A 25,378-nucleotide genomic window follows, 5' to 3' on the forward strand; every position below is an offset into this window, starting at 1 on the left:
TGTGATTTTATATTCTGACCAGGCTTTTAATTGCTAAGGAGATAGGAGGATGTATCACAGTGGCATCACTTCAGGGGCAGCGAGCACCTCCTGGAAAAGTTGTGTTCAGAAACAGCTATACACAAATGTATCTAAAAACATTTTTAGAGTGTAGATTTCTGTAAGACATTGATCAGCTGGCCTTTGAGAAACGGTTCTTACCAGTGTGGACACAAATAAGAGAATTGACAACTGTGTGAATGACGTGTCCAGAACCAAGGCCAAGAGTGCATGACACAAACACACACTACTCACAGCAACACCTTCTGAGGGTACTAGAAGCATTTAGTAATGTGAATGGTTTACTAGAGGAAGTATAGTTTGAGTGCTAGAGCAGGGAACCTGAAGTTAGGCCTCTTGGGTTTAAGTTCCAGCCTGGCAATTCTGGCCCAGATCCTCAAAGGTATTCAGGCATCTAACTCCTATTGATTTCAGTGGAAGTTAGAAGACTAAGAACCTTCAAGAAAATGAGTCTGACTTCAGATAAATCACTTGATCCTTCTGTAGCTTGCTTTATCCATCCATAAAATGGGCCTAATACTAAACAGCCTTTCTGGGGTGCCAGATCTCCTCTAGTCATTAGTTTATTAAAAGTGCTGTTAGAACTTCAGGTGAAAATGCTATATGTACTATTATAATAAAGTAGTGCAGTAAATTTAAATCAGCCACTTTATTGTTGAATTAATCTAGTAGGTAGTTTTCTATCTCTAGCTATTTTGATCTTAATATTAGAAGCCTATTGGAATGTTGACAAGAGTTAATGCCCACTGGAGAAACAATCTGATTAACCATATTTTATGGAAAGTGTTCTTATTTTAGTTAGATTTTTCTCCTCTATACCCAACATTGAATTCATACTGCCTTCCGTTTCTGAGATACTTTCTTAGGTGACTATTTCAAGCTTGATTGTTAGCCTCACTTTGGCAGCAGCTGCTTAGCAACAAAAATCAGCAGTCTTGTCCCTAGCACCCATTCATGGTAGCTGCATTTCTCAAGGAGGTAATTTTTGATGGAATTCAGCTAAGTTTCCAAACCACTGTATTGTTTCATTTCAGTGAGCACATAAGATTTGTATTACTCACTAAAATCTTTTTTATTTTGACTTCCACAGCATGTCTTTTTAGTTTTGGTTTCAGAACTGTTGCAAGATTCTTTTCAACAGTTTCAGATTCATCTTAGAAACCAAAAAGGTAGAACCTTTCAGGTATCCCAAGAGCTTTTTAATACCTAGGGTTAAAGGAAAAAATCATGCACTTAATAATCAAAATGACAAGCAAATGGTTCATCATTTCCAGGATTCTTGGTGGTGTGTAAATTAAAAGCATAAAAGCTTATCCTGAAAAGGCAGAGACGATGTCTCAGTTATTTCTCCTGGTTTAGTGTAATCTTAAATTGGTTTAACTGGAGATATCACTTTACCATATGGTAGTAAAGCTTTAAGTAATAAGTTATTTATAAATGGAGGAACACTGGATAAGGTTACCTCAACTGCTCTCCAGACAAGAAACGCAATGAAGTGTGCACCATTAATATCTCCACTGCAAATAAAGTATACTTGCTTTCCCATAGGATACTGGATGTAGCGACATCTTCCAGCTAAATCAGCATTCTTATTCTATCCATAATAAAATACTAAACACTATACAAATAAAACAGAAAGGTTTCACAATCAGAAACAACTGAAAGGCAGGATTTCAATACCATCACTTACTCAGCTATGTTAAACTGTACATTCTACAGTATATATTTTGCAACATAGGAGTATATAAAGCTATACATTTCACCAGAGACCTATTTTCTAATGTCTCCCTATAATATCAAAGATAATGAATTACATACACACACACACACACACACACACACACACACACACACACACACACCCTACTCTTCTCCCCCCGATAAAACACAGTGAAGCAAAAAATTACAATCTGGAAGAGCAGAAGATCTCTATTTGGTTGATATTTTTATGTACATATACAGTTATTAATATGTTGCTCAGGATTATAGGCGCAATAGAAAAGTGGATGAGTGAATAAATAAATTTAACTCATTACACACCTCTTAGGACCTTAACACTCTTATTTCCTATCTTTTCATTATTTAGCTGGGACACACTGCATTTTAAGATTGCACTAACACAATTTTAAATACAAGATGCCACTCAAGCCATAGTCTTCCAGTTCTGGCAGACCTACTATCTCAATTTGCCACTGCAATTCTTCCCACTGCCATCTGCAGACGTGTCTTGTAATACTTTGCAGGTTTTCCCAAATCACTCCCCCGTCCTCCATTGTAGGGTGACCAGATGCCCCGATTTTATAGGGAGAGTCCCGATTTTGGGGTCTTTTCCTTATATAGGCTCCTATTACCCCCCACCCTGTCACACTTGCTGTCTGGTCACCCTACTCCATTGGGGCCTCAGGAGAGCCACTGGCACTGGTATGGTAATAGCTGTGTGCAATGTTGTGTGTTAACATGCTGCATCATTTTACAAAGAACAGCCCATACAGCATGTCCACACAACAGCTGCAGAAACACATTTTGTGAGCAATATTTTGTCGCAACATTCAACACTGAAACTGATGCAGAAGGCTAATGAAGATGGAACTTAAGAAGGGTGATGGTGAAGTACTCAAATCAATACAGAGACTATGCCAGCAAAGCACACCACACCACACAGAGAGCAGCATTCAATACTAAAAGTACCCATACAAATCTACAAGGAACTAGTGGAAATACCACGTGAAACTCTGCCTTAATGTTTAACCTCCCAATACTGACTTCAGGTCAATAACAACCTCATTTTTAGCTTTAGATCCTGGTCTCATAAGTGGCCAGTTTAATAAATCGTAGAAGTACACCTATAATGATGTCCCAAGAGTTTGAGGTCAATGGCAAAGGAATGGGGCAAGCAATTCCCATCGCAGAGCAACTTCAGCTTCGTGCAGTGCATGAGAAATAAGCAAAGTCTACACATTCAACTCTGTTGTACAAGATGCAGTTGAGAGTCCAGTTTATCACCTGAGCTCAAGGTCATAGGAAGGAATTTCCAGTTTAAATCCAAGGTGAGTCCCAGAATTAATGTGACCATCAGCTACTTAAGGCTGTTGTGGAATTCACTGAAGATGCAGAATGTACAGAATGGATAATATCGCAATACTGCTTGAAGAAAGGGGACTCAACATAGACTCCATTTATGTCAAGTTTTACATCAGCATTTAACTTGGGCATTAGTGCACTGGTGACAATTCCCAATTGGACAATATAAAGCAAGAAAACTGCACAGAAAATATATGCATATTGGAGCCATGAAAGCATAAAAGGTGATCTCATAGGCTAAAATGAACAGTGTGAGAGTGAGAATTAAATTTTTTGTTTAGTGTATCTTTAAAGTGTGCTACACTCTATGTGACAGATGTCTTTCATACTTTATCAGTTTTGCTACCAAAGCACAAACCAAACAAAACAACCAGTCCAGAAACCTTCCTAGGTCATTTGGCATTAATAAGTAAACTTTGCAATCCTATCTTCTTAAATTGTGATTTTTTGAAAGTAGAATGTGTTTTGTACAGACTTCTTATTCCAAAGTTAAGACATGTTGAAGTTACTGTGAAACTAATTCTCAGTACATTTTAATAGTCTGCAAATATCCTAGGAATAGATCAGAAACAGCATGAGGCATCATTAGATTCCCACAAGTAGTTTATTAATTTATGAATAATTATCTGCAAAAATTATGGTGGAACTGACAGCCTATCAAGAGCTCAAAACAGTGCCTTTTCACATTTGATAAGACAACAAAATTAGAATTCAGTATTTCTAGCTAAAAGTCAATCAACATCATTTTGTATCTTAAGAATTCTTTAGGTTTTTTCCCCCTCTTGAGAGTCTTCTACTTGACATTTTAAAATGGACTTATTCTTCATTTAAAACTCACATCTCTGACTCTCAGATATTAGAGTGAGAAAAGACCTTTTAGTTTATCTAAGCAATTCTCTTCTCATTGCAGGACTATTCATTACAGCATTTGCAGTGTTGTAGCCATGTTGGTCTCAAAATATTAGAGACACAAGGTAGGTGAGATCTTTTAAGCTTGTCTCTTTCATCAGCATAAGTTGGTTCACTGAAAGATATTACCTCACCTACCTTCTCTCTCTCTCTTACTTACAATATATTTTGTATTGTGATGTCTAAGGCAGATTTTAGAGGCCCCAGTGATGAGACTTACATCAATGCCTTTGGAAAACATTCTAATAGATCCCACTATCAGGATCTCTCCTTCCTTCCCCCATTATTCATCCTAATCTGGCCTTAAAGCACTGGGGACAGAAAGAAATTGACTAGTCAACACTACCAGCTGTGCTCCAAGCCTCAGAAGTGTGTATTGGTATCACTGGCCCCACAGTAACGGCAAACATAAGCTAAGATGCTATTTAAAAGGCATAGTGAGTGATGCTGCCATGCATATTTGCCTAAATGCCAAAGGTGTACCTAGGTACAGTGCCTTCCTCCATGGCTCTCAGACACTGGAGGTGTTCCCCCGACTCCCAAGAGTCATAATTTATACCACAGTGAAGCAATATTTAGTTTTACTAAGTTGAAAGATTGTAATAGATGGGCTCAAAAACCACAACGTTTGGAGGTGTTTAAATCCAGGGGTTTGGCTCAGCCCGTTACAAAAAGAGAGGCCATTTACAAAATCTGGATCCTAAAATAAAGGACTGTTTGGATATGGAGTTTTGCTCAGCCTCTACTAAAATACAGAAACTCTAGTCTAGGTCCACCTTGAGATGTCTAACCGTTGGCCATTGTGAGATGGCGAGCTATTTCACCAGCCAGGAAAAGGACAAACTCCACACCCAAGTCCTTTTTTAAGGCCTTTTTTCTTCAGGGCACAATGTATTGTTTCTTATAAAAGGACATAAGTTAGGGGTAGGCAACCTATGGCACGCGTGCCAAAGGCGGCACACAGGCTGATTTTCAGTGGCACTCACACTGCCTGGGTCCTGGCCACCAGTCCAGGGGGCTCTGCATTGTAATTTAATTTTAAAATGAAGCTTCTTAAACGTTTTAAAAACCATATTTACTTTACATACAACAATAGTTTAGTTATATATTATAGACTTATAGAAAGAGACCTTCTAAAAACGTTAAAATTTATTACTGGCACGCAAAACCTTAAATTAGAGTGAATAAATGAAGACTCGGCACACTACTTCTGAAAAAGCAGCAGAGAGTCCTGTGGCACCTTATAGACTAACAGATGTATTGGAGCATGAGCTTTCGTGGGTGAATACCCACTTCGTCCATTCACCCACGAAAGCTCATGCTCCAATACATCTGCTAGTCTATAAGGTGCCACAGGACTAACTTTGCTGCTTTTACAGATCCAGACTAACACGGCTACCCCTCTGAAACTTGAGGCTTCTGAAAGGTTGCCGGCCTCTGACATAAGCAACGAAAAATAAAACAACTCAATGGAAAAAAAAAATACTAGTCCAACTCCAGAGGCTTTTTCACTGCTTCAACCAGCCAATGGGAAACAGGATATAGCCTTCCCCTGAAACCTGCCTCCTCTTCCTTTACCCTGCCCAGCCACGTGATAAAAAGGGTTAAGAGACTCTTGCCTAAGACGCCACTTTACCTTGTCACAGTCAATTAACAGTGTGCCTTGCAGAAGTGATGTCTTCAGTTTGCTCTCCAGATTACAGGTGCTATCTCAATGTTCTGCAAAGGTGCATTAGAACAACACACAGACACACAATGTTGATGGCTTGACAGATTCAGGCCAGAACCCCATGTGCACTGCCCATCCAAACAGGGATAAAATGAGGCAGTAACAGCCAGCTATTGAGATAATGACCTACGGGAAAGCCAGGGGGCAAATATCGGAGTGAGAATGTAGATCAGACTGTTATCAACTGTGTACCAAAGGATTTCCCCACTACCTTTTCCAATTGTGTTACTTTATAGCATCTGTGCTATTGAATACTATAAAGTTCCACAGTGTTGTGAAACTAGCCAACCTGCACACAACCCCAGCTGTGCCATCCCATTATTTTGCATGCACTCTAACTAAAAACTAATAAGCTGTAAGTAGATGCAGCCGTTTATCTTCTTTGGTATGCACAAAATGCCTATCAGCATATTCCCAGTGTAACAAAGTTTTTAAAAAATTAAGTAAAGCTGAGGTCACAACTGGCCTGTTGATGGGTTGGCAATAGCAATTCTTGCTGTTGCTACCCTAGGCTATATTGCATTCGTTACCTACAGTGCACTGTCCATCTTTTCCTTTTTAGATTGTTTCTGAGGGTCACATTTTCATATTTTGAGACTGCGCACTTACTCTGACTGAAAACTGGTCAAAAATCCTCAAATTACACACTCATAAGCTATTATAGCAACACTGAACATTGTACATGAAATGCTCTTTTCATAATAAGCCCACTAATAAACAGAAAGTCACAAATGGCTGTATTTAGAGGTGAAAATATAGTTATTGCAAATCCAACATCTTTTTAAATAAATAGTTGGAGGGCAGGCTACGCAGAGCCCTTTATATCAAGTAACTTTTTCCATGTGCAGTCAGGTTCCACCACCTCCAAGTTTCCATGACAGTATCCCATGGCTACCTCCTGTAAGATACACATCATCATATTGGAGGCTCTGTGGCCTCTTGTAACCAGCTACATAGGCAAAGAAGAACTCACTTCCTGCTGAGGCCAATCAGGCAAGACTATGGACAAGAAACTGAGATACTTGATTGGTGGGTTGAAGGCTTGTATAGGTGGTGTAGTGTTGTTGACCAAACTAAACCAAAGCCCCAAGTTACTCTGCAGACAGACCAAAGGCAAAATGGGGGGGGGAGGGGGATACTGCTTGCAAAGTTTTAGTTATGTACAGTAAAAGCTGTTTTATCCAGGATGTTGGGAGAAATGGAGGGTGCTGGTAAGTGAAAAATGCCACTTTAACTAAGAGGGAGGGAGTCTGGTTGCGGGAGGGGCAGCGGGTTGGGGAGCAGGAGGAGATGTGGGGTGCCAGATCCAGGGAATGGTCACCTCGGGCAGCTCCCTGCAAGCAACAACCTGTCCCAGCTTCTCCTAGGTGGAGAAGTGGCAGGCAGCTCTGCACACTGCCGCCACCCACAGGACCCATTACCCCCTCCCCCATTGGCCAGGGTTCCCAGGCAGTGGGCGCTGCGGAGCTAGCACTCAGGGCAGGGCGAGGGCAGCAAGCAGCACCGCCTGCCGCATCTCTGCCTAGGAGCAGCCAGGACAGGTTGCCACTTGCAGGGAACCACCCGAGATGAGTGGCCCCCAGATCCAGCACCCCGCACCCCCTCCCGTGCCTCAACCCACCTCTCTGAGCCCCCTCCCGCACACAAACTACCTCCCAGAGCCCATGCCCCCCTCTGGAGCCCCAACCCCCTGCCGGCCCCGCACCAACTGGACTATAAACTGGAATTTAAATGAAGATCAGAAATGCCGGTTTACAAAGCTTTCCAGTGGTGAAATGCCAGATAAAACAGCTTTTACTGTACGTTGCTAAAAGCTATAGGAACAGTTACCAATCAAGAATGGACTTTATCAAGGTTTGTGGAGCTAACTCTTGTAAACACGATATATTGGAGAAACAGCTTTCACAAACAGAATTATTAACCAGGAAGATAAATTGCTATTTGCTATCTACCAGAAAATATATGCATCCCCATATCACTATTAATCAAGTAATGTAATGTGTTTGTTGCTGTAACTATAAGTGTGTTTAAAAGTGAGACATTAGGTAACCAAAATAAGAAAGCAGTTAATAGTAAATAAGTATTCTACATTACTATTAGAATACTTTATATTCACGCTAAATCATATCATATTCTAAAATTGAACTACAGTTAGATGCTGTAACTTTTGCACGACTCTTGTCTGATACTGCAGGAGAATACTTAATACATTCAGGCCACAAGCCTTAAGGTATTCTACTATGCCTGGCTACTACAAATATGTCTTGCAAAATGTATGGTGCTAAATAAGAGAAAATCCATGAGGTACAAAAGGTGAGTTGTGAAGTACTGTAAACTCAGCATTAGGTATAGAAAAACTCCAGAGAAAAAGAACAAAAACAAATCTGTTGATGCTTAGCTAACATGTCCTCTGTACCAAGCTGGGTGCAGGATGTTTCTAAAGCTTTGCGGACTTTTGGAATGCTATGGTCAAACCAAAATAGGAGGCTGGCACAGACTCTGAAGTAAACAGCTTAGCAAAAAGGCTTCCCAAAACACAAAGACAATAGATAAGAATGATAGTATTATAAAGAAATGGTGAAACCCTCATCAGTTTTACACAATTTTAGTATATATAGAAATAAAGTGAAAGCTCAAATTTTGAGACATCTGAACAGCTGCACTGCTGCCTCCCAAATTGGTTAACAAGGTATTGGCCTTCCTTTCTGTATTATGCTATATTAATCTTTGACTAAATCTTTGATTAATCAAGTTGTTCAAGCCTTGCTATTTGACTTCTCTTGTTACAGACTTAAACTGAAACCATAACAGTGTGGAAAACCTCAGTGCTATGAGAGCATATAAACCTAATCCCAGCACTGTAAACTTGATAATTTTATCTCAGAAAGGAAGAGTCAAAGACAATTCTCACTATTGGCTACTAACTTTAGACTGAAGATAAGACTTACCCACACTGAGGTCCTGATCCACAAAGTTTCCTAGCTTCCATTGATTTCAATGGAATTTAGGAGCCTAAATACCTGTGTGAATCTGGCCCTTAGTTATTACAGAAGGACACTGTCATATTGCTTATGCATGCAGGACACACAGAAAATGGTTTGAGCTACAACAGCACAAGAAAAGCTTATTTTGCTTATTCTGTTTAATGAAGAGACCGTCAGGTGTTTTGTTTGTTTTTGTTTTGTTTTAAGAAAACTAGGCTCAAACCCTGATATCATCAAAAAACAATTTACAGTAGTAACTTCAGAATATGAAAATACAAGGCTATTTTTAAACCAGATCTAGAATGCTGTCTTCCCACTGTTTTTATTGTAAATTCAAAACTGCATCATTCCAAAATTAGTATGTTACAGTGTATATTCTCTCTTTCCTGTTATTATCCTCAGTAATATATCTCAAGCAATCATGCAGAAACAAAGGTCCTTTAAAAATATACAGCTCTCACAATATTGAACAGAAAATTTAATTCCTGGAACTATTTTTCCTAGTGTTGTTCATTTAAGCAATTCACAACACAATAATTACCGTATATACTGGATCATAAGCCGATTCGTTTAAAAGCCCCCCTCAAGATGGATAAATAAAAATGGAAATTTTTTTTATAACCCATTCATAAACTAATCCTATAATTCAGGGGTCAGCAAACTTTGGCTCCTGGGCCATCAGGATAAGCTGCTGGCCAAGATGGTTTGTTTACCTCAGGTGTCTGCAGGCATGGAGGTAAACCTAAGTAAACAAAGTGTCCCAGCGTACCAGCTGCTTACCCTGATGGACTGGGACAGCAACTGGCAGGGAAATTTTTTGGGGGGAAGAAGCTGAGAGTCAGGGGAGTAACCCCTGTGACCAACCCCTACATGACCCCACCACTAGCCCAGGATCCCTTCCCACCTTATCTGGGGAGAACCAGGGGAGGATGTCTCTGACCTGGCTGGAGCTGCTCCGGCAGTCTGGGCAGCGCGGACACAGCCTGCTCCGGCGGGCCAGACCGGGCAGCGTGGCTGCAGCATGTTCCAGAGGGTTGTGCTGGGCGGCACAGCCGCAGTGTGCTCCGGCAGGCCAGGCGGCACAGGCACAGCCTGCTCTGGGGGGCAGGGCTGAGCAGCACGGCTGCAGCCTGCCAGCCCCGGCGCTTCAGCTGCTTCGGAGGCTGGGGCGAGAGCAGCGTGGCCAGAAGCGGAGAGACTCTGGTCCCGCCTCTTCCCTTCTGGCTCTCCTTGCTTCCTCTGTCGGGGGAGGGGCTGTGTCCCACCTCTCCCTCTCTATACCCGTTCATAAGCCGACCCCCTTCTCTGGTGCATCCCTTTCTTACGAAAAAAATCGGTTTATGAACGAGTATATACAGTAATCTTGGGGTTTCAAGAGGAAGAAATTTAGTTCTACCATGTTTTCAAGAAAAATATATTTGTCCCCTTTTATTCTACTGTCTCATAAGAGACTATCACTTGAAAGTTTTATATTAATAGTCTTACCAGGTTTCTTATTCTTTGTTTCTGATATCTAAGTGTTGTCCCTAATTTTGCTGCTTTGCTGCCAAATTTCTTTGTCAACATATTGAGAGGCATAGATTTCAATGTGTGTATAGTTTACTTGTTTGTGGTTTGTTTGTTATCGCACTGTGGTTAATTTGTTTGTTTGTTATGGCTGGTTCACACAGAATACAGTATAGGATTTACTGCTACAAATAAAGAAACAATACCTAAAGCTGCAAAAGAATTTCCAACCTTAACCAAGTTATAAAACTTTCCCCTTCATTAATTATACTTTCTAGGAAGTGCTTTGCCAGCATGCAAAGAAACTCAAACTGATACAGCAGAGACTCAAAAATTACATGGTTATAGGACAAGGCTCCAGCTAGACGATCCAGTTATAGCATTGTCCTACTTTCAATAAGCACTCCATATAAATTAAAAGAGGAAGAACTCAGTAACTTTCCTCTACGGGGGGAGTATGTATTAGCATACTTACCACAACTGCCTCAGTTTCCTTGTTTGTGCCTTCAGAAGGCTATCCAAATTACAACATACCTGACAACAGTGTTGTGTCTGATTTGGAAGACTACACTAGAGGATCTAGAACAGTGGTTCTCAACTAGGAGTACGTGTACCCCTGGGGATATGCAGTAGTCTTCCAGGGGTACATCAACTCATCTAGATATTTGTCTAGTTTTACAACAGACTATATAAAAAGCAATAGCAAAGTCAGTACAGACAATGACTTGTTTATACTGCTCTATATACTATACACTGAAACCTAAGTACAATATTTATATTCCAATTGATTTATTTTATAATTATATGGTAAAAACGAGACAGTAAGTATTTTTCTGTAATAGGGTGCTGTGACACTTCTGTATTTTTTTTGTCTGATTTTGTAAGCAAGTAGTTTTCAAATGAGGTGACACCTGGGATATGGAAGACAAATCCAACTCTTGAAAAGGGTACAATTATCTGGAAAGGTTGCGAAACACTGCTCAAGACAGGGGTTATCAACAAATTTTTGATGACCTCATAGTGCGGCCACCAACCCCTGCTGGCTCTGACCATTTTTTCCTAAAATACTTAATTAACTTTGGGGAAAACAAATAAATATGCACATATACATTTCCAAATCATTGTAATTTATGTATGTAGGGTTGTGGGTTTTTTGGTGGACTCAATAATAAAAATAATATTAAGTTGGTCTCTATACTTTACTGGACCTAAACAGAATAGAAACACAAATAAGATGCTTTGCATGTTGTCTTTTTTTCTGATTTCTTTTGCTTTTTTTAAAGACTTGCTAGCTACTAAGTCTGCTATGAAAAGTGATATTAACATACAAACAAATATCACTTTTCACAGCAGACTCACTCAGTCAAGGCAAGCCTGGGGACAAATTAAGTCCTGAATAGGAAGGTGGGTACGAGGCAGTGGGGGCCAGGGGTGATGGGGCACTGGGGAGGCAGCAGGGGAAAACAGTGATGGAGGGGGAGGGGGAGCTCAGGGCCAGAGCATACCACCACATGGATGGGGAACAGAGCCCAAAGCCCCGTGGCTGGGGCTTGCCACCCACCACCCCAAGGCAGAAGCTCGACCTCCCCAGCCCCGGGAAAGTGGAGAATTCACTGTCTGCCTGCTCCTCCAGCTTTTTGTCTCTCCATGGGAAGGGAGGGGCAGGGCCCAAATACTGCTGGCGGCCCTGAGAGAGAGGCCACTGCTTCATTTAATTTAATCTTTGAAAAAAAAATGCCACAATGAAGAAATCACTGAATAAACCTATGAAGGTAGTCGGGGGATCCAAACTTAGGTCGGTCTTCATTCCTGGAAATAAGTACTTGAAACAGCTTGGCTTAAAGTCCATTCTTTCTAACCACACCCCCAACACTTTGACCCACTCAGTATAACATTCAAAGCTGTTTTTTCCATTAATAATAAAAGAACCAAAATACTTGTAGTAATGACTCTGGTTAAAGCGCAGTCTAACATAAGTGAAGACTCATGACTTAAAACAGGGTCTCAGTAAAATAGTTTTAACGCATTAGAACCTTTTACATGGTACTACTCATGTGCACAGGACACAGAGACCTTTGGTTTATTAAGAGCTAAAATGAGGTTGTGCTACTAACTGAGAATACAAAGGAAAATAGAGATTTCATGGGAAAATGTAAATGTTCTGCTTATCTCTGTGCTTGGAGTTCAACAGCCACCAAGCAGTTAAAATGACCCTACTCTTTTCCTTTCCTGTGAAGTATTTAATTCTAGTCATGCCTTACTCTCAATTATTACTTGCTTACTATTTTCAGCCATTCAGAAACACCCAAACAAATATTCTCATTCTCCTCATTTTGCAACAAAGGAAGAATAATGGCAATTCCAGCTGCTGCTTCTGCCTCTACTATTCCAAACTGATTATAAGTATTTTCTAACAAATTTAAATTAATTTATATCCAGTTAACTTGAAATCAAACTTAACCTGATCCTTGGAAGAATAGCTGGCATGTAAACCTGAATTCTGTATCTGAACTTTACAGCTGACTCGTCGCTTTATCATGTGATGAATCAAAAACCTAGATTTGAAAACACAGGCCAGATTCTCTTTTGCCCCGTTGTTTGGGCATTTACACTCATTCAAAGTGAGCATAAAAAGCTACTAAATCAGAATGGTAGCATTTTACATCCACTTTGCTTAAGTCATTAAAAAAGTAGAGAGAACAGAATGAAGGTAGGATTTACAAATAATATGCAAGCTGTACTTATGTTACTTGCTTCATTCCCAGTTCTCAGACAGTCTTAATCCAAATACTTCCCTCTTCCCAATGTTGCTGTCATCAAGTGAAACAATTGGTCAGTATGAAGTGAGTACACTTTTAGAACTCTCCCACACAAAAATGTCGCGAACCCCAAATGCCACAACGAGGTAGATATTACACTTTCAGCAAAGTGATATGGCAGATGATCAGTTCTTGCAAATATCTTGCCACATATTATATTCCCAGCAACTCACTAAGGTAGTCTCTTATTGTCTACTATCTTGGCACAGGAGTATCTCACCTGCTTTACATTTTTACCATCTTTAGGACTGTGGATGCCATTAAAATTTTGAGGGCAAGTTATACAAGTGTCAATTTACCACTATTGAAAAATTAAATGGCACTTGTGAACTAAAAATAATTTAAAATAATTTAAACAAAGTATTAATGTTCTGTCCAGTATTTGCTTCAGCATAAAGAGTTTCAGAACAAGTTGAGCATGGGCAGGATTATTTCCCAGGGAGAAACAATGTGAGGTCCCAGATGACTAGCAAAGGGCAAATTTAGTACAATGTACAAAAAGGGGTCAAAGGAAGACACAGGGAATTACAGATCAGTCAGCCTAACTTCAATTCCTGGAAAGATACTGTTCAAATCAGTTTATAAACACCTAGAGGCGCCCGCGCTAGGCAGCAGGCGCGCCGCGCGCTTCGGCGCCGCCTTTGGGCGCCTTTGGCTCCGCGATCATGCCATGCCACCGCACCACCGGAGCCCGAAGGACCGGAGCCCGAACGCGCGATGACTGCCGCAGGCATGACCGCGCCCGCGCCCCTCCCCTCTTCCCGGAGCTCCCGCGCGCGCCGCTTCCCGGGCTCCGGCTCCCGCCCCCCGGGTGCCGCCGGCAGGCAGCCCGGCAGGAGCTCAACCGGGGGGAGCCGGAGGCCGGGACCGGGAGGGGCGGGGCGGCGCGCCCGGCGCGCTGGGGGCAGCAGCGTGATTTGTAGAGCCGCCCCTGCCTAGAGGATACTAGGGTTAAGGAATAGCCAACATTGATTTGTCAAGAACAAATCATGCCAAACCATCCTAATTGCCTTCTTTGACAGTTACTGGCCTAGTTCATTGCAGGAAGCAGTAGTTGTGATATATCTTGATTTTAGTAAAACATTGCAGTAGGGCATAAGCCAACATGACCTTCTCATGAAAACTAGTGACATGAAGTCTAAATGAAACTACTATACAGTGGGTGCACAACTGGTTGAAAAACCATATTCAAAGTGTAATTATCAATGGTTCATTGTCAAACTGGGAGGCCTTATCTAGTGGGGTCCCAGAGAGCTCTTCCTGGAGACAGAATATGCTTATAAAATTTGTGAATGATACCAAGCTGGAGAAGTTGCTGCAAACATTTTGGAGGACAGGATTAGAATTCAAAATGACCTTAATAACCTGGATAATTGATCTGAAATCAACAAGAGGAAATTCAATGACCACAAGCGCAAAGCTACACTTAGTAAGGAAAAAAATCAAAGACACAACTATAAAATGGGAAATAACTGGCTAGACAGTACTGCAGAAGAGGACCCAGGGATTATAATAGATCACAAATTGAATGAGTCAACAATATGATGCAGTCGTGAAAAAGGTAAATATCTTTCTGGGGTATATTAACAGGAATGTCATATGTAAGCCCTGGGAAATAACTATTCTGCTCTACTTGGCATTGGTGAGGCCTCAGCTGGAGTTCTATGTTCAGTTTTGGGCTACACCCTTTAACAAAGATGTAGACAAGATGGAGAGAATCCAGAGGAGAGCACAAAAATTATGAAAGATTTAGAAAACTTGACCTAATAGGAAAGGGTAAGAGATCTGGGCATGTTTAGTCTTGAGAAAACATAACTGAGGGAGGACCTGATAAGAGCTGTTATAAAGATGGCTGTGATCAATGTTCTACATGTTCACTGAAGGTAGGACAAGAAATAATTGACTTAATCTGCAGCAAGGTTACATACTAGGAAAAGCCTTCTAACTATAAGGATAGTGAGGCACTGGAGTAGGTTCTCAAGAGACATTGTGGAATCCCCATCATCGGAGATTTTTAAGAATATGTTAGACAAACACCTATCAGGGACAGTCTAGGTGTACTTGTTCCTGCCTCAGTACATGGCGATGGACTAGATGACCTCTCAAGATCCCTCCCCTCAGCCCTAGATTTCAATTATTTCTATATCTTACATACAACTTTGTTTCCTGACTCTGACTTCTATTGCACTCTCACCCTTCTCTTTCCGCACAGCAGGAAATCTGCCCAAATTGTTAGTTTCAGGACCACACTGTACAACTGCTGCACAGTGAACAGCAAAAAGGCAGACGTCTTTACATTAAATATTTAAAAGAATAAAAGTTGAACACAGAAAAATAAAAGGTGTCAGGAAGTAGGTATACAAGGGCAAGAATCGACTTCTGAGTTTCTGCATCTTTTTTGCCATGTATTTTGTTTTGTTCAGCAAATAACTGCAATAATTATCATAATCAGAAAACTCAGGACAGGTTCTCTCTGGAGTCTGAAATTCCTCCACAGTAGCAGCAGCTCAGTGAAGATACAAGCAAACAAGTCTCTCCTGAGCCCCCTCTTCCACCTACCCACCCTTCTCTATAGCCCACAAACTACTACTGCCAAGGAGCAGATTTCAGCAGCACGTACAGACGTAAAACCCAATCCCATCATCAATACTTAGTGCATCAAGGAGCTAAGCAAGGAAGACGCCCCCCCCCGCTCTCTGCCAGGCAGCGGTAATAAATGTCCCTGAGGATAAAGAAGCCTAATCCCACACCTCAATCCCCTTCTTAGCCTGCAACTCTCCCCGCCCCACACACCATCCCCTACCCTGGGCTGCGGGTGGCTGGGAAGGAAGATGCCCCATTTGCTTGTCAGGCAGCATTCGCGGGAAGACTTTCTCCGCCCGCTGCCAGGCAGCGCAGCCCGCCGTGCCCCTCGGAAAGAAGATGCCCTCTGCCATTCTCCTCCGGGCGCCGGGGGACGCCGCTCCACCCCTCCAGGCAGCCTCTAAGCACCCGGGCAGATGCAGATGCCAACCCGACGCCGCCGCTCAGCGCCGCCGCCTTCCTCCCCCGGCCAGGCAGCACAAACCCACCAGAAAGTTGCGGCCGCCGCCGCTTGGCTTTGAGGCTCCGCAAACCGCCCTGTAGCATCAGCTCAGCCTCCGCCAGGAGCTACGGCCCCGGCACCTTCCTCCCGCAGCCAGGGGCGCCCGGCTGGACGGCAGCCCCCGCAGAAAGTTGGGAGCACCCAGCGCCGCCGGGGCAGCCCCGCTACTCACCGCCCGCCGCCCTCCCCAGCCCGCTGAGCGGGGCACCGCGCGCTGGCGCCAGGGCTCACCGGGACTCCGCTCGGCGGGGAGCGAGGGCTTCACACGCCCCCCGGGGCCGAGCCCCGCTCCGGCCTCTCCTCATCCACCAGCGGCGTCTCCATCTCGCCGCCCCGTGCGGGAGGCGGACGCGGGAGGCAGGAGAGGTGATGGGAGCGCGCCTGGCGCACTGTCACCTCTGGCTGAGCCGCGGCGGCGACGGCGGCTCGGCCACGCCCCCGATCCGCTCCGCCTATCGCAGCAGCCGGGGGCTCGCACGGGGCTGGCACCTTGACGTCACCAGTTCCCTCCCCCCCGCGCGTGTCGGCGCCGCGAACGGCTCCAGCTCCCCGTCCCGGGGGGGCTGCACGCACGGGGCTGGGGTCTGTACGTCACTAGCCTCCTCCTCCCCGAGGGCTGTGCGGGCTGGCGGGAGCCGTGCGCCCAAGTCCCGCGATACGTGGGCAGACAGAGCCGCAGAGTGGCCGCGGCTCCGGGCTGGGTGGGGCTGGTCGGGGGCGCAGCCTCCCGCAGAGCAGGACAAACTTCGGGCTGCTGCTGCGCTCGCTGAAGCCCTGCGCAGCTGCCGTAGCCCAGCAGGGCGCTGCCCGAGCCCGCGCTGGGCTGAGGGGGGAGCGTCCCTCCCCGCCCCGGCTAACGGCGGGAGCCGCTGCCTGCCCGGGCGCCTGCCAGCGCGTATCCGTGGCTTGGGGCGCCTCCCTCCACGACGCGGGTGTTGTGAGGCAGCGTCTGACAGCCTCGCCCAGCTGCTACCGGGGGGGTTGCTGCGACTGCTCAGCGAGACGCCGCCAAATCTCCCGCATAACTTCAGGAAAACTCCCCTCCCTGCGCGTGGCCGCCCGAACACGCGTGTCTTGGAGCCGCTAACACGCGGGGGGGGGAGCACACACCGCGCGGCGAGAAAAGGGGGTGCGTGCCAGCCGGAGTCAGCCTTGGGCTACTCTTACATCAGGCTGGATTCTAAATCCTGTAGCCGCTCAAGCAAAAGACTTCGGGATCCGTGTGGACAGGGGGCAAAACACGCATATAAGCGATTAGGTTGCAGTAAGATACAGAGAAATACTGTTGTGTAAGTACTTTAATATCATTGTATATGCTGAGGGCATGCCCTCGCCTTGAATACTACCTCCATCTCAGATAGAGATGACAAAGAAAAGGGCCAGAGGAGGGCAAGGAAAGTTAGAAGATGCAGACTAACACGGCTACCCCTCTGATACATGAAAGGGAAGACACTTAAAAGAGAAGGCTGTCTGGCTTCTAGAAAAGAAGAGAAGGTGACATTTCCAACATATCTAAAATGATAATATAGCAAAGGTCAGGTGGGTGCTCCTATTATCCATCCTGTGAAATAGAAATAGGAGACACACAATGAAATTATATGGTAACATGTAAAACAAATAAATTAACTTGTGGAATTCACTGCAACAATATATTTTTTAAACAAATTCCTTGGTAGGGTTTATAAATAGGTACTCATTTGCAGTCAGTCAAGTTAAGACTTAAAAAAAAAAAAACCCTAATGGACAGTCTACAGGATATTGACTTTCCCTTGCTTGGTGGTAGGAAGGAGACCCACATGGAAGCATGTTACTGCCATATCCATTGAGTAGGATTCACACCTTTCTCTTAAGTATCTTGGTCTAGCCTATTTTAGAGCTAGGATAACAGAAAACCAATTGAGTGGTGATAAAATGACTCATGAATAATTTAACAGCATGACAGGAAAAAAAACTAACCCTCTATACATCTAGTTAAGTAATGAAAAAAGGCTATTCACAAAAATTTTAGGGCTGTTATGCAATTAAAAAAAATAATCGTGCTGTTAGAATACCACTTATTTAAATATTTTTGGATGTTTTCTACATTTTCAAATATTGATTTCAATTACAACACAATACAAAGTGTACAGTGCTCCGTTTGTATTTATTTTTTATTACAAATATTTGCAATGTAAAAAACAAGAGAAATTGAAAAATACTCCTATTCACCCTTTCCAGTACAGTAGAGCAATCTCTTTATCACGAAAGTTGAACTTACAAATGTAGAATTATGTACAAAAAAAACCTACTGCATTCAAAACTAAAACTTTAGAGCCTACAAGTCCAGTTAGTCCTTGTTCAGCAAATCACTCAGACAAACAAGTTTGTTTACATTTGCAGAAGATAATGCCTACTTCTTGTTTACAATGTCACCTGAAAGTGAGAACAGGCATTCACACGGCATTGTTGTAGCTGGCATCGCAAGATGTGCTAAAGATTCATATCGCCCTTGATGCTTCAACCACCATTCCAGAGGACATGCGTCCATGCTGATGATGGGTTCTGCTCAATAACAATCCAAAGCAGTGTGGACCAACACATGTTCATTTTCATCATCTGAGTCAGGAGCCACCAGCAGAAGGTTGATTTTCTTTTTAGGTGGTTTGGGTTCTGTAGTTTCCGCATCAGAGTGTTGTGCTTTTATGACTTCTGAAAGCGTGCTGCATACCTCATCCCTCTCTGATTTTGGAAGGCACTTCAGATTCTTATATCTTGGGTCCAGTTCTATAACCATCTTTAGAAATTTCACATCTGATCTTCTTTGCATTTTGTCAAATTTGCAATGAAAATGTTCTTAAAACGAACATGTACTGGGTCCTTATTCAAGACTGCTATAACATGAAATATATGGCAGAATGCAGGTAAAACAGAGCAGGAGACATACAATCCTGGAAGCACATCCTCTGGAACAATGGCAAAAGCATGAAGAGGCATATGAATCTTTAGCACATCTGGCATGTAAATATCTTGCGACACAAGCTACAACAGTGTCATGCAAATGCCTGTTCTCACGTTTAGGTGACTATCTCCTGTAAATGTAAACAAACTTATTTCTATTAGCAATTGGCTGAACAAGAAGTAGGACTGAGTGGACTTGTAGGTTCTAAAGTTTTATATTGTTTTGTTTTTGAGTGCAGTTATGTAACAAAAAACTACATTTGTAAGTTGCACTTTCATGATAAAGAGATTTGCTTGTATGAGGAACTGAAAAATACTATTTATTTTATCATTTTCCAGTGCAAATATTTGTAATAAATATAAAGTGAGCACTGTACACTTTGTATTCTCTGTAATTGAAATAGATATATTTGAAAATGTAGAAAAACATTCAAAATATATAATAAATTCCAATTGGTATTCTATTGTTTAACACTGTGATTGTGATTATTGAGTTAATCATGTTAGTAAACTGTGATTAATTAATGAATTGATGGAAAAATATAGTTTATTCTATACAATCTGACTTTTTAAATCTCTTCTTGTATCATCGCACTTAAACATATGAAATCTCTCTTGTGATTAAGAAAATTTCAATGTGATTCAATGATACATTTTCAGTAAAATCTCACTTTTAAAAGAAAAAATCTCCTGCATTCAAATTGATAGCCTTGACTTCATAGCTTAATAGCCATGTAGGGATCTCCCACAGAGAAAGTATATCTGACTTTCCTCAGGGGGTTGGGGAAAATAATTGTTACTGTACATTTTAACTAGAGAAACTATCTTTGACTATTTCTTCACTACCAAGAAAAACCCCATTGAAATCCTATACAAAACTTCTGTTTACCTATAGTGTAAAATAAATATTACTAAGAGTAAAACCAAAAACTAGATGCTAGAATTCTGTAAATACACAATGCATTTTCACGTGTATAACTGGCACATACAGTTGTTAAAAAGGAGTACATGAGTTTTCTCCAATAAAGAAAATTATCATCACATCTTGCTGACATTACAAGTTTATTACTTCAATACTCTTCTCAATGAAGTTGTTTTTGACTTTATTGGAGTGTCTAAAGTGTAGTTTTTCATTACCTGTGACTTGTCATTAATTTTAGAGTAGGAGTGATTTTCACTTAAAGTAGCTCTTAAAAACACAAAGGACATAAAATACTTAGACCAATTAAGCTAAGAAAAGTCAGTTAGGGGAGGGTGGAGGGAAAGATTTACTTATGATTTTCCCAGGTGACATATCTACCCACTCAGACAGGAGAGAAGGTGAAGTAGTAGTTCTCATTTTACTATAGAATAGCCAATCACTTCCTGGCTGATCCAGGGGACTTGTCATAGGATATGGAACTTTTTAACTTCTGTTTTCCCAGTGTGAATTTGGCTACATGAGTAGTGACCAAGTGTCATTATTGTTGGACAACTGCATTCAGTCACTTATGTGAAACCGTTTGCTGATCTCATCTACACTGCAGTCAAATTCTGAAGGACAGTCATTACTCCTGTATAGAGATACTTCATGCTGGGCTCACTGATCCTTAGAAGGATCATGCTGACATGGCAGGGGGCACTGAGCAGTACACCAGCCACCTACTGATCTGGACCTTCAGAGTCCTACATTAGGCTGGGGAGTTCATGCAAATGAAATCTGCCTCATGCCCTGACAGTGACAGGCTGTCCATGGATCTTGTCCCTCTGTCTCCCACACACAATGACAATGTGGGTTACTATATGCATCTCTAAGGGCAAGAGAGGTGTGTCCGTGATGAAGTTCACTCAGACACTTCCTCTGAAAGTGGCATGTGTGGGGTGGGTATGGGATGCTTTGCTACCCATTCTGCTTCCTTGGAAGAATAAGGTTTCCTGTAGTCTTTGTGGATGACAGCTTCATTATGGAGTTGTTGCAGTCTTCGATGTCTTGGGGCAGGGAGGACATGTTACCTTTCCCTGTCCCCCTTTGTGATGGGGTCTGCTTACCCTGCACTAGCCCAGACAGGGTTAAGCCCATGTTATTGACAACGGAAGTCCTGCCTCCCTGGCAAGACTGGGCATGCGCCAAGTGCTCTAGTACTATAAAGGGAGAGAGACCAGCTCATTCTGGGCTGGAGGCTGCAGGGGAAGGACCTGCCTGGGAAGCTCCTGTGGAGGGCCAGCCACAGCCCCTGACTGCACCGGGAATCAAAACCATCCATGGCCTGCCTGCACCCTGGCGACTGGAGGAAACCCTGGAGACGACCAGCCCCGCCAAACACAGAGGACCCAACATCTCATGGGAAACCCCAACACTGTCTCTGGTAGGAAGTGACCCAGGGAGGGTGATGGAGTGGTACCTCCCCCCTGGGGAAACTCAGTGTGTTTCGGTAGGACCTCCCTGCTGCATCAGTGGCAAGCCGTTATGCCGCTGTTAGGGCCCTGGGTTGGGGTCCGGTGGAGTCAGGTGGTCCTGGGGCTGCCACACCCCATAAAGGGCACCCCAATGCTATAGACTCGGTCTGCTAGGCCCTGCTGCCCACATCAAAGGGCAGCTCTATAGACTCTGGCCACTAGACTATGCTGCCCTGCACTGAAGGGCTGCTTTATAGACTGTGACCAATGGGCCATGTGGCCCTGACCCTAGGGGTGGGGACCGTCACACCCTTTAACAATGAACTGGATAGACCCGACTCTTCATCTTTGGATGTGGATTGTCTCCCTGTCCTTTCCCTGTCCCTCCACTGCTGATGTATGTATTTATTTATAATCTGAAACATTATAAAGAATTTTTTTTTAATAACACTATCCTGGATTTTAGGACCTTTAGCATAAATTATAGAAATGAACACCAAAAACTCCTAACACAGAAAATATCCAACCAAAGATTATATCCTTTCCAACACCTCTTCTTTTTATGTGGTATCTCCATTGTTGAAGATTTACAACCACGGTAGTCCATTCTGTACAATCCTCTGCTAATATCTTTGTGGATTAATAGTCCTTTTGATCATCCCAGGATACCATATCATCCATCCAAGATCTCTTTTTTCTTACCCTCTGCTTTTCTGGCACCAACTTTCCTTTCCAGTGGCCATAAACATGCATCACCCACTGAACCTCTTAAAACAGGGTTGGGCAAACTGCAGCCTATGGGCCACATGCAGCCCGCAGGACCATCCTGCCCGGCTCCTGAGCTCCTGGCCTGGGAGGCTCACCCCCAGCCCCTCCCCTGCTGTCCTCCCTCCACCGCAGCCTCAGCTCGCTCGCTCCGCCGCTGGCGCAGTGCTCTGGGCGGTGGGGCTGTGAGCTCCTGGGGCAACGCAAACCCAGTCCAACACATATACCAGCTACTGTGATAGCCCTCAACCCAGTATGAAGAACAAAGGAATGATGCCAGGAAATTCCACAGGTTATGGGCAAAGCATCCTAAAAAAGTATATTAAAAACAATTTGGAAACCATGCATCTGAAGACTTGAATGTTAATCAGTAGGTGGGATTTTTAAGATCAGGATTGGGTGAAGCTTTATTTTTGTCCAAACCTTACAGACATAAAATGGATGGATAAAATGACAAGATGATAATGATTAGGAGAAACACAAACTTTTGACAAAATAAACAGATTAAAAAAGAAAAAATACAAGTGGAAAATAAAACGATGAAGACAGAAAAGCTTGGATGTACAGTACTGATGAGGCATTATAATTTAGCAAATGATCAAACTTAGTGAGTGAGATCAAATAAAATCTTTAAAAATCAGTTAATTCAAGATACCATCACAAATGGAATTCTCAGCACCAGGAGTAATTTCCATTTGAGATAAATATATTTCAAGACAACCACTTACAGGAGATATGACATAAGGACATCACAGGCCACATACATTATTAGAGCTTCCTTTCAAAAAAGCAAAAATTAAGTGTCAGGGAGAAGAATTTTAAAAGCACTCTCCTCATGGCCAATAAAAAAAATTTAATAGGAATTTGCATAAAATACTAATCACAAAAATTAAATAAGGGCTGAAATTTTGTTTGTGGAACTATTCTTCACAAGGTCTTACCATGAATTCAGTGATTTTTCCCAACACAAAATGTCTCTGGAGGAAAAGTCTTTCAGTATAGATTGCATATAATGAAAAGAATTGCAAAACTATGTGAGACACGGTGCTCAAATATGCTTTAGCATATACAGAGCCTGTCGAGGGCTGTTTGGCTACCAACATTTTTATCTCAGTAAACAAATAGTAATGAGATCAAATTAAGTTATTCTGTTTTTACTGAGATAAAAGCATATACTGTCTCCTCAAAATACGACAAATTGCCCATGAGCATTAAAAATGAATGAACGATGTTACAATTTTGCAGTAGAAAATTAGATTTTGAGATGCAGATACCAAGCAACAGTTTCTGAAATCAGAACTGATCAACCAAAAAGAACATGGTCAAAATTAATTGGCTGTAGTGGGAGTCCAAGGACTGCAGATGAGAGAGAGGAAAATATTTACAAGGATGGTGCCCAAAGAAAGAGAAAAATATTTGGACTAACAAAGATAAGGGGCTAGATTTAGCTCTGGGATAGGTCTGTGGGTTCAGGGTCCACAGTGGTAGAAAATGTGGGGTGGCACAAAGTCCCCACAACATCCCCTATACAATGGAGCAGAGCCCCAAAATTTGGCGGCACTAGCTCAGGGTGGGACATGCCCATCCATTCTCCTGTCAGGGTGAATTCCCAGAGGCAAAGCAGCCTCTGCTGGCTCTGGGAGGTGCCCTTTAAAGCGTGAACGGAGTCTAAGGCCTAGTCTACACAGTTTTTGTACCACTTTAACTCCTGTTTAGAAACAGTTATAATGGTACAACATCCTAGTGTGACACAGTAATACTGGTAGAAAAGTGCAACGTCTGACAGTGCAGGAAGCATTCAGATTTGGGGAAATAAGCTACATTGATATAAGCACCTTTTTATAGTGCATAGCGGGGGTGGGGGTTGTACTATTTGATTATATCTGTTTCTAAACGAACAGTTAATATAGTACAAAAAATGTGGATAGGCCCTTTGGCTTGTAATACGGGAAAAGTTTTAAGGTAAGTAGATCACTCCGCAGTTCAAACAAGAGTGTTTGAATTGCTGTTAAAAAGACAACCATACTGCTGAGGCAGTACATTTTAGCAGATGATCCCAAAGTATTGTTTTGCCATGGTACCACATAAATGTTGGTGTTTGCCTGTCTCTGATCTGTGATAGCTAAGGCAAAGCTACTGTGCTGTCATACAGAACTGATTTGGATGTTATTATAGGAAATTATTTAAGCTTATGTATTCCTGGTACACCTCTACCCCGATATAACGCAACCTGATATAACACGAATTCGGATATAACGCGGTAAAGCAGTTAGGGGGGCTACGCACTCTGGTGGATCAAAGCAAGTTTGATATAACAGTTTCACCTATAATGCGGTAAGATTTTTTTGGCTCCTGAGGACAGCATTCTATCGAGGTAGAGGTGTACCTTATTAGAGCAAGATTAAGGGAAGTTAAACCAAGATACAAAAATGCACGGAACACTTCTAACTTAGGCAGTATACCTATTGCAGTCAGACATGCCAAACCTGCAGAAATAACCACAGAAATTGGGCTTGTTTTTGGCTTAATTGGCCTGTGAGTTGCTTGCTGGCTAGTTTTAGGCTTGTTGCTTGTTTGGCTTGTAGCTTGTTGTTGCTGCTTTCTTTTTTTTTTTTTAAATCAGCTTCTGGCAAGCAGGGGCAAGCGGGGGAGAGAGTCAGGGGTGCACAGCGGGCTCACCACAGTCCCAGTCTGCACACTGGGGGGATCTAGTCACATAAAGTGTTGGGGTTTTTTAGGGATTGTCTTGTTTTGGCCTTGTTTTGAAATGGGATTAGCTTGATTTTTGGCCTATTGTGAAACTCGACAATCTACTAGAACTTTTCTTAACAAGTCAGCAAAATAGTGGATGAACAAGAACAGGTTGATATAACTTGGATTTTGAAAAAGCCTTTGACAAAATCCTGTGCAAGATGCTATTCAAGAAACAAAATAGACACAATTTCTAATCTATTACAGAATTTTCTCAGAGAGAAAAAGTGTAGGAACAAATGATAAATTTTCAACATAAAAAGAATTTAACCTTGGAATACCTTATGGTCTTGTACAAGGATCAGTGTCCAAGAGAAAAAGGTGAACAGAGAAGAGGCTAAATCTGCAGATGATACAAAATTATTGAGGTTAGTAA

The 25,378-nt window shown here is 42.6% G+C and overlaps 1 protein-coding gene across 8 annotated transcripts in view; it reads right to left on the bottom strand.

Annotated features, from left to right (window-relative positions):
- Positions 1 to 25,378, bottom strand: part of GALNT13 (polypeptide N-acetylgalactosaminyltransferase 13) — a 369,936-nt gene that overhangs the window by 311,828 nt on the left and 32,730 nt on the right. For 6 of the 8 annotated variants that reach the window (XM_039494889.1, XM_039494888.1, XM_039494892.1 and 3 more), the window contains one exon: positions 25,284 to 25,345. The exons of 1 other annotated variant lie outside the window; for it this stretch is intronic. The gene's annotated coding sequence lies outside the window, so the exon portion shown is untranslated. Of the gene's footprint in view, positions 1 to 16,404; positions 16,578 to 25,283; positions 25,346 to 25,378 lie in introns of those variants that run through there. One more of the 8 variants, XM_039494887.1, reaches the window with a different exon arrangement.

The sequence above is a fragment of the Mauremys reevesii genome, linkage group 11 (genome assembly GCF_016161935.1).
Source record: "Mauremys reevesii isolate NIE-2019 linkage group 11, ASM1616193v1, whole genome shotgun sequence".
Classification (NCBI taxonomy): Eukaryota; Metazoa; Chordata; order Testudines; family Geoemydidae; genus Mauremys; species Mauremys reevesii.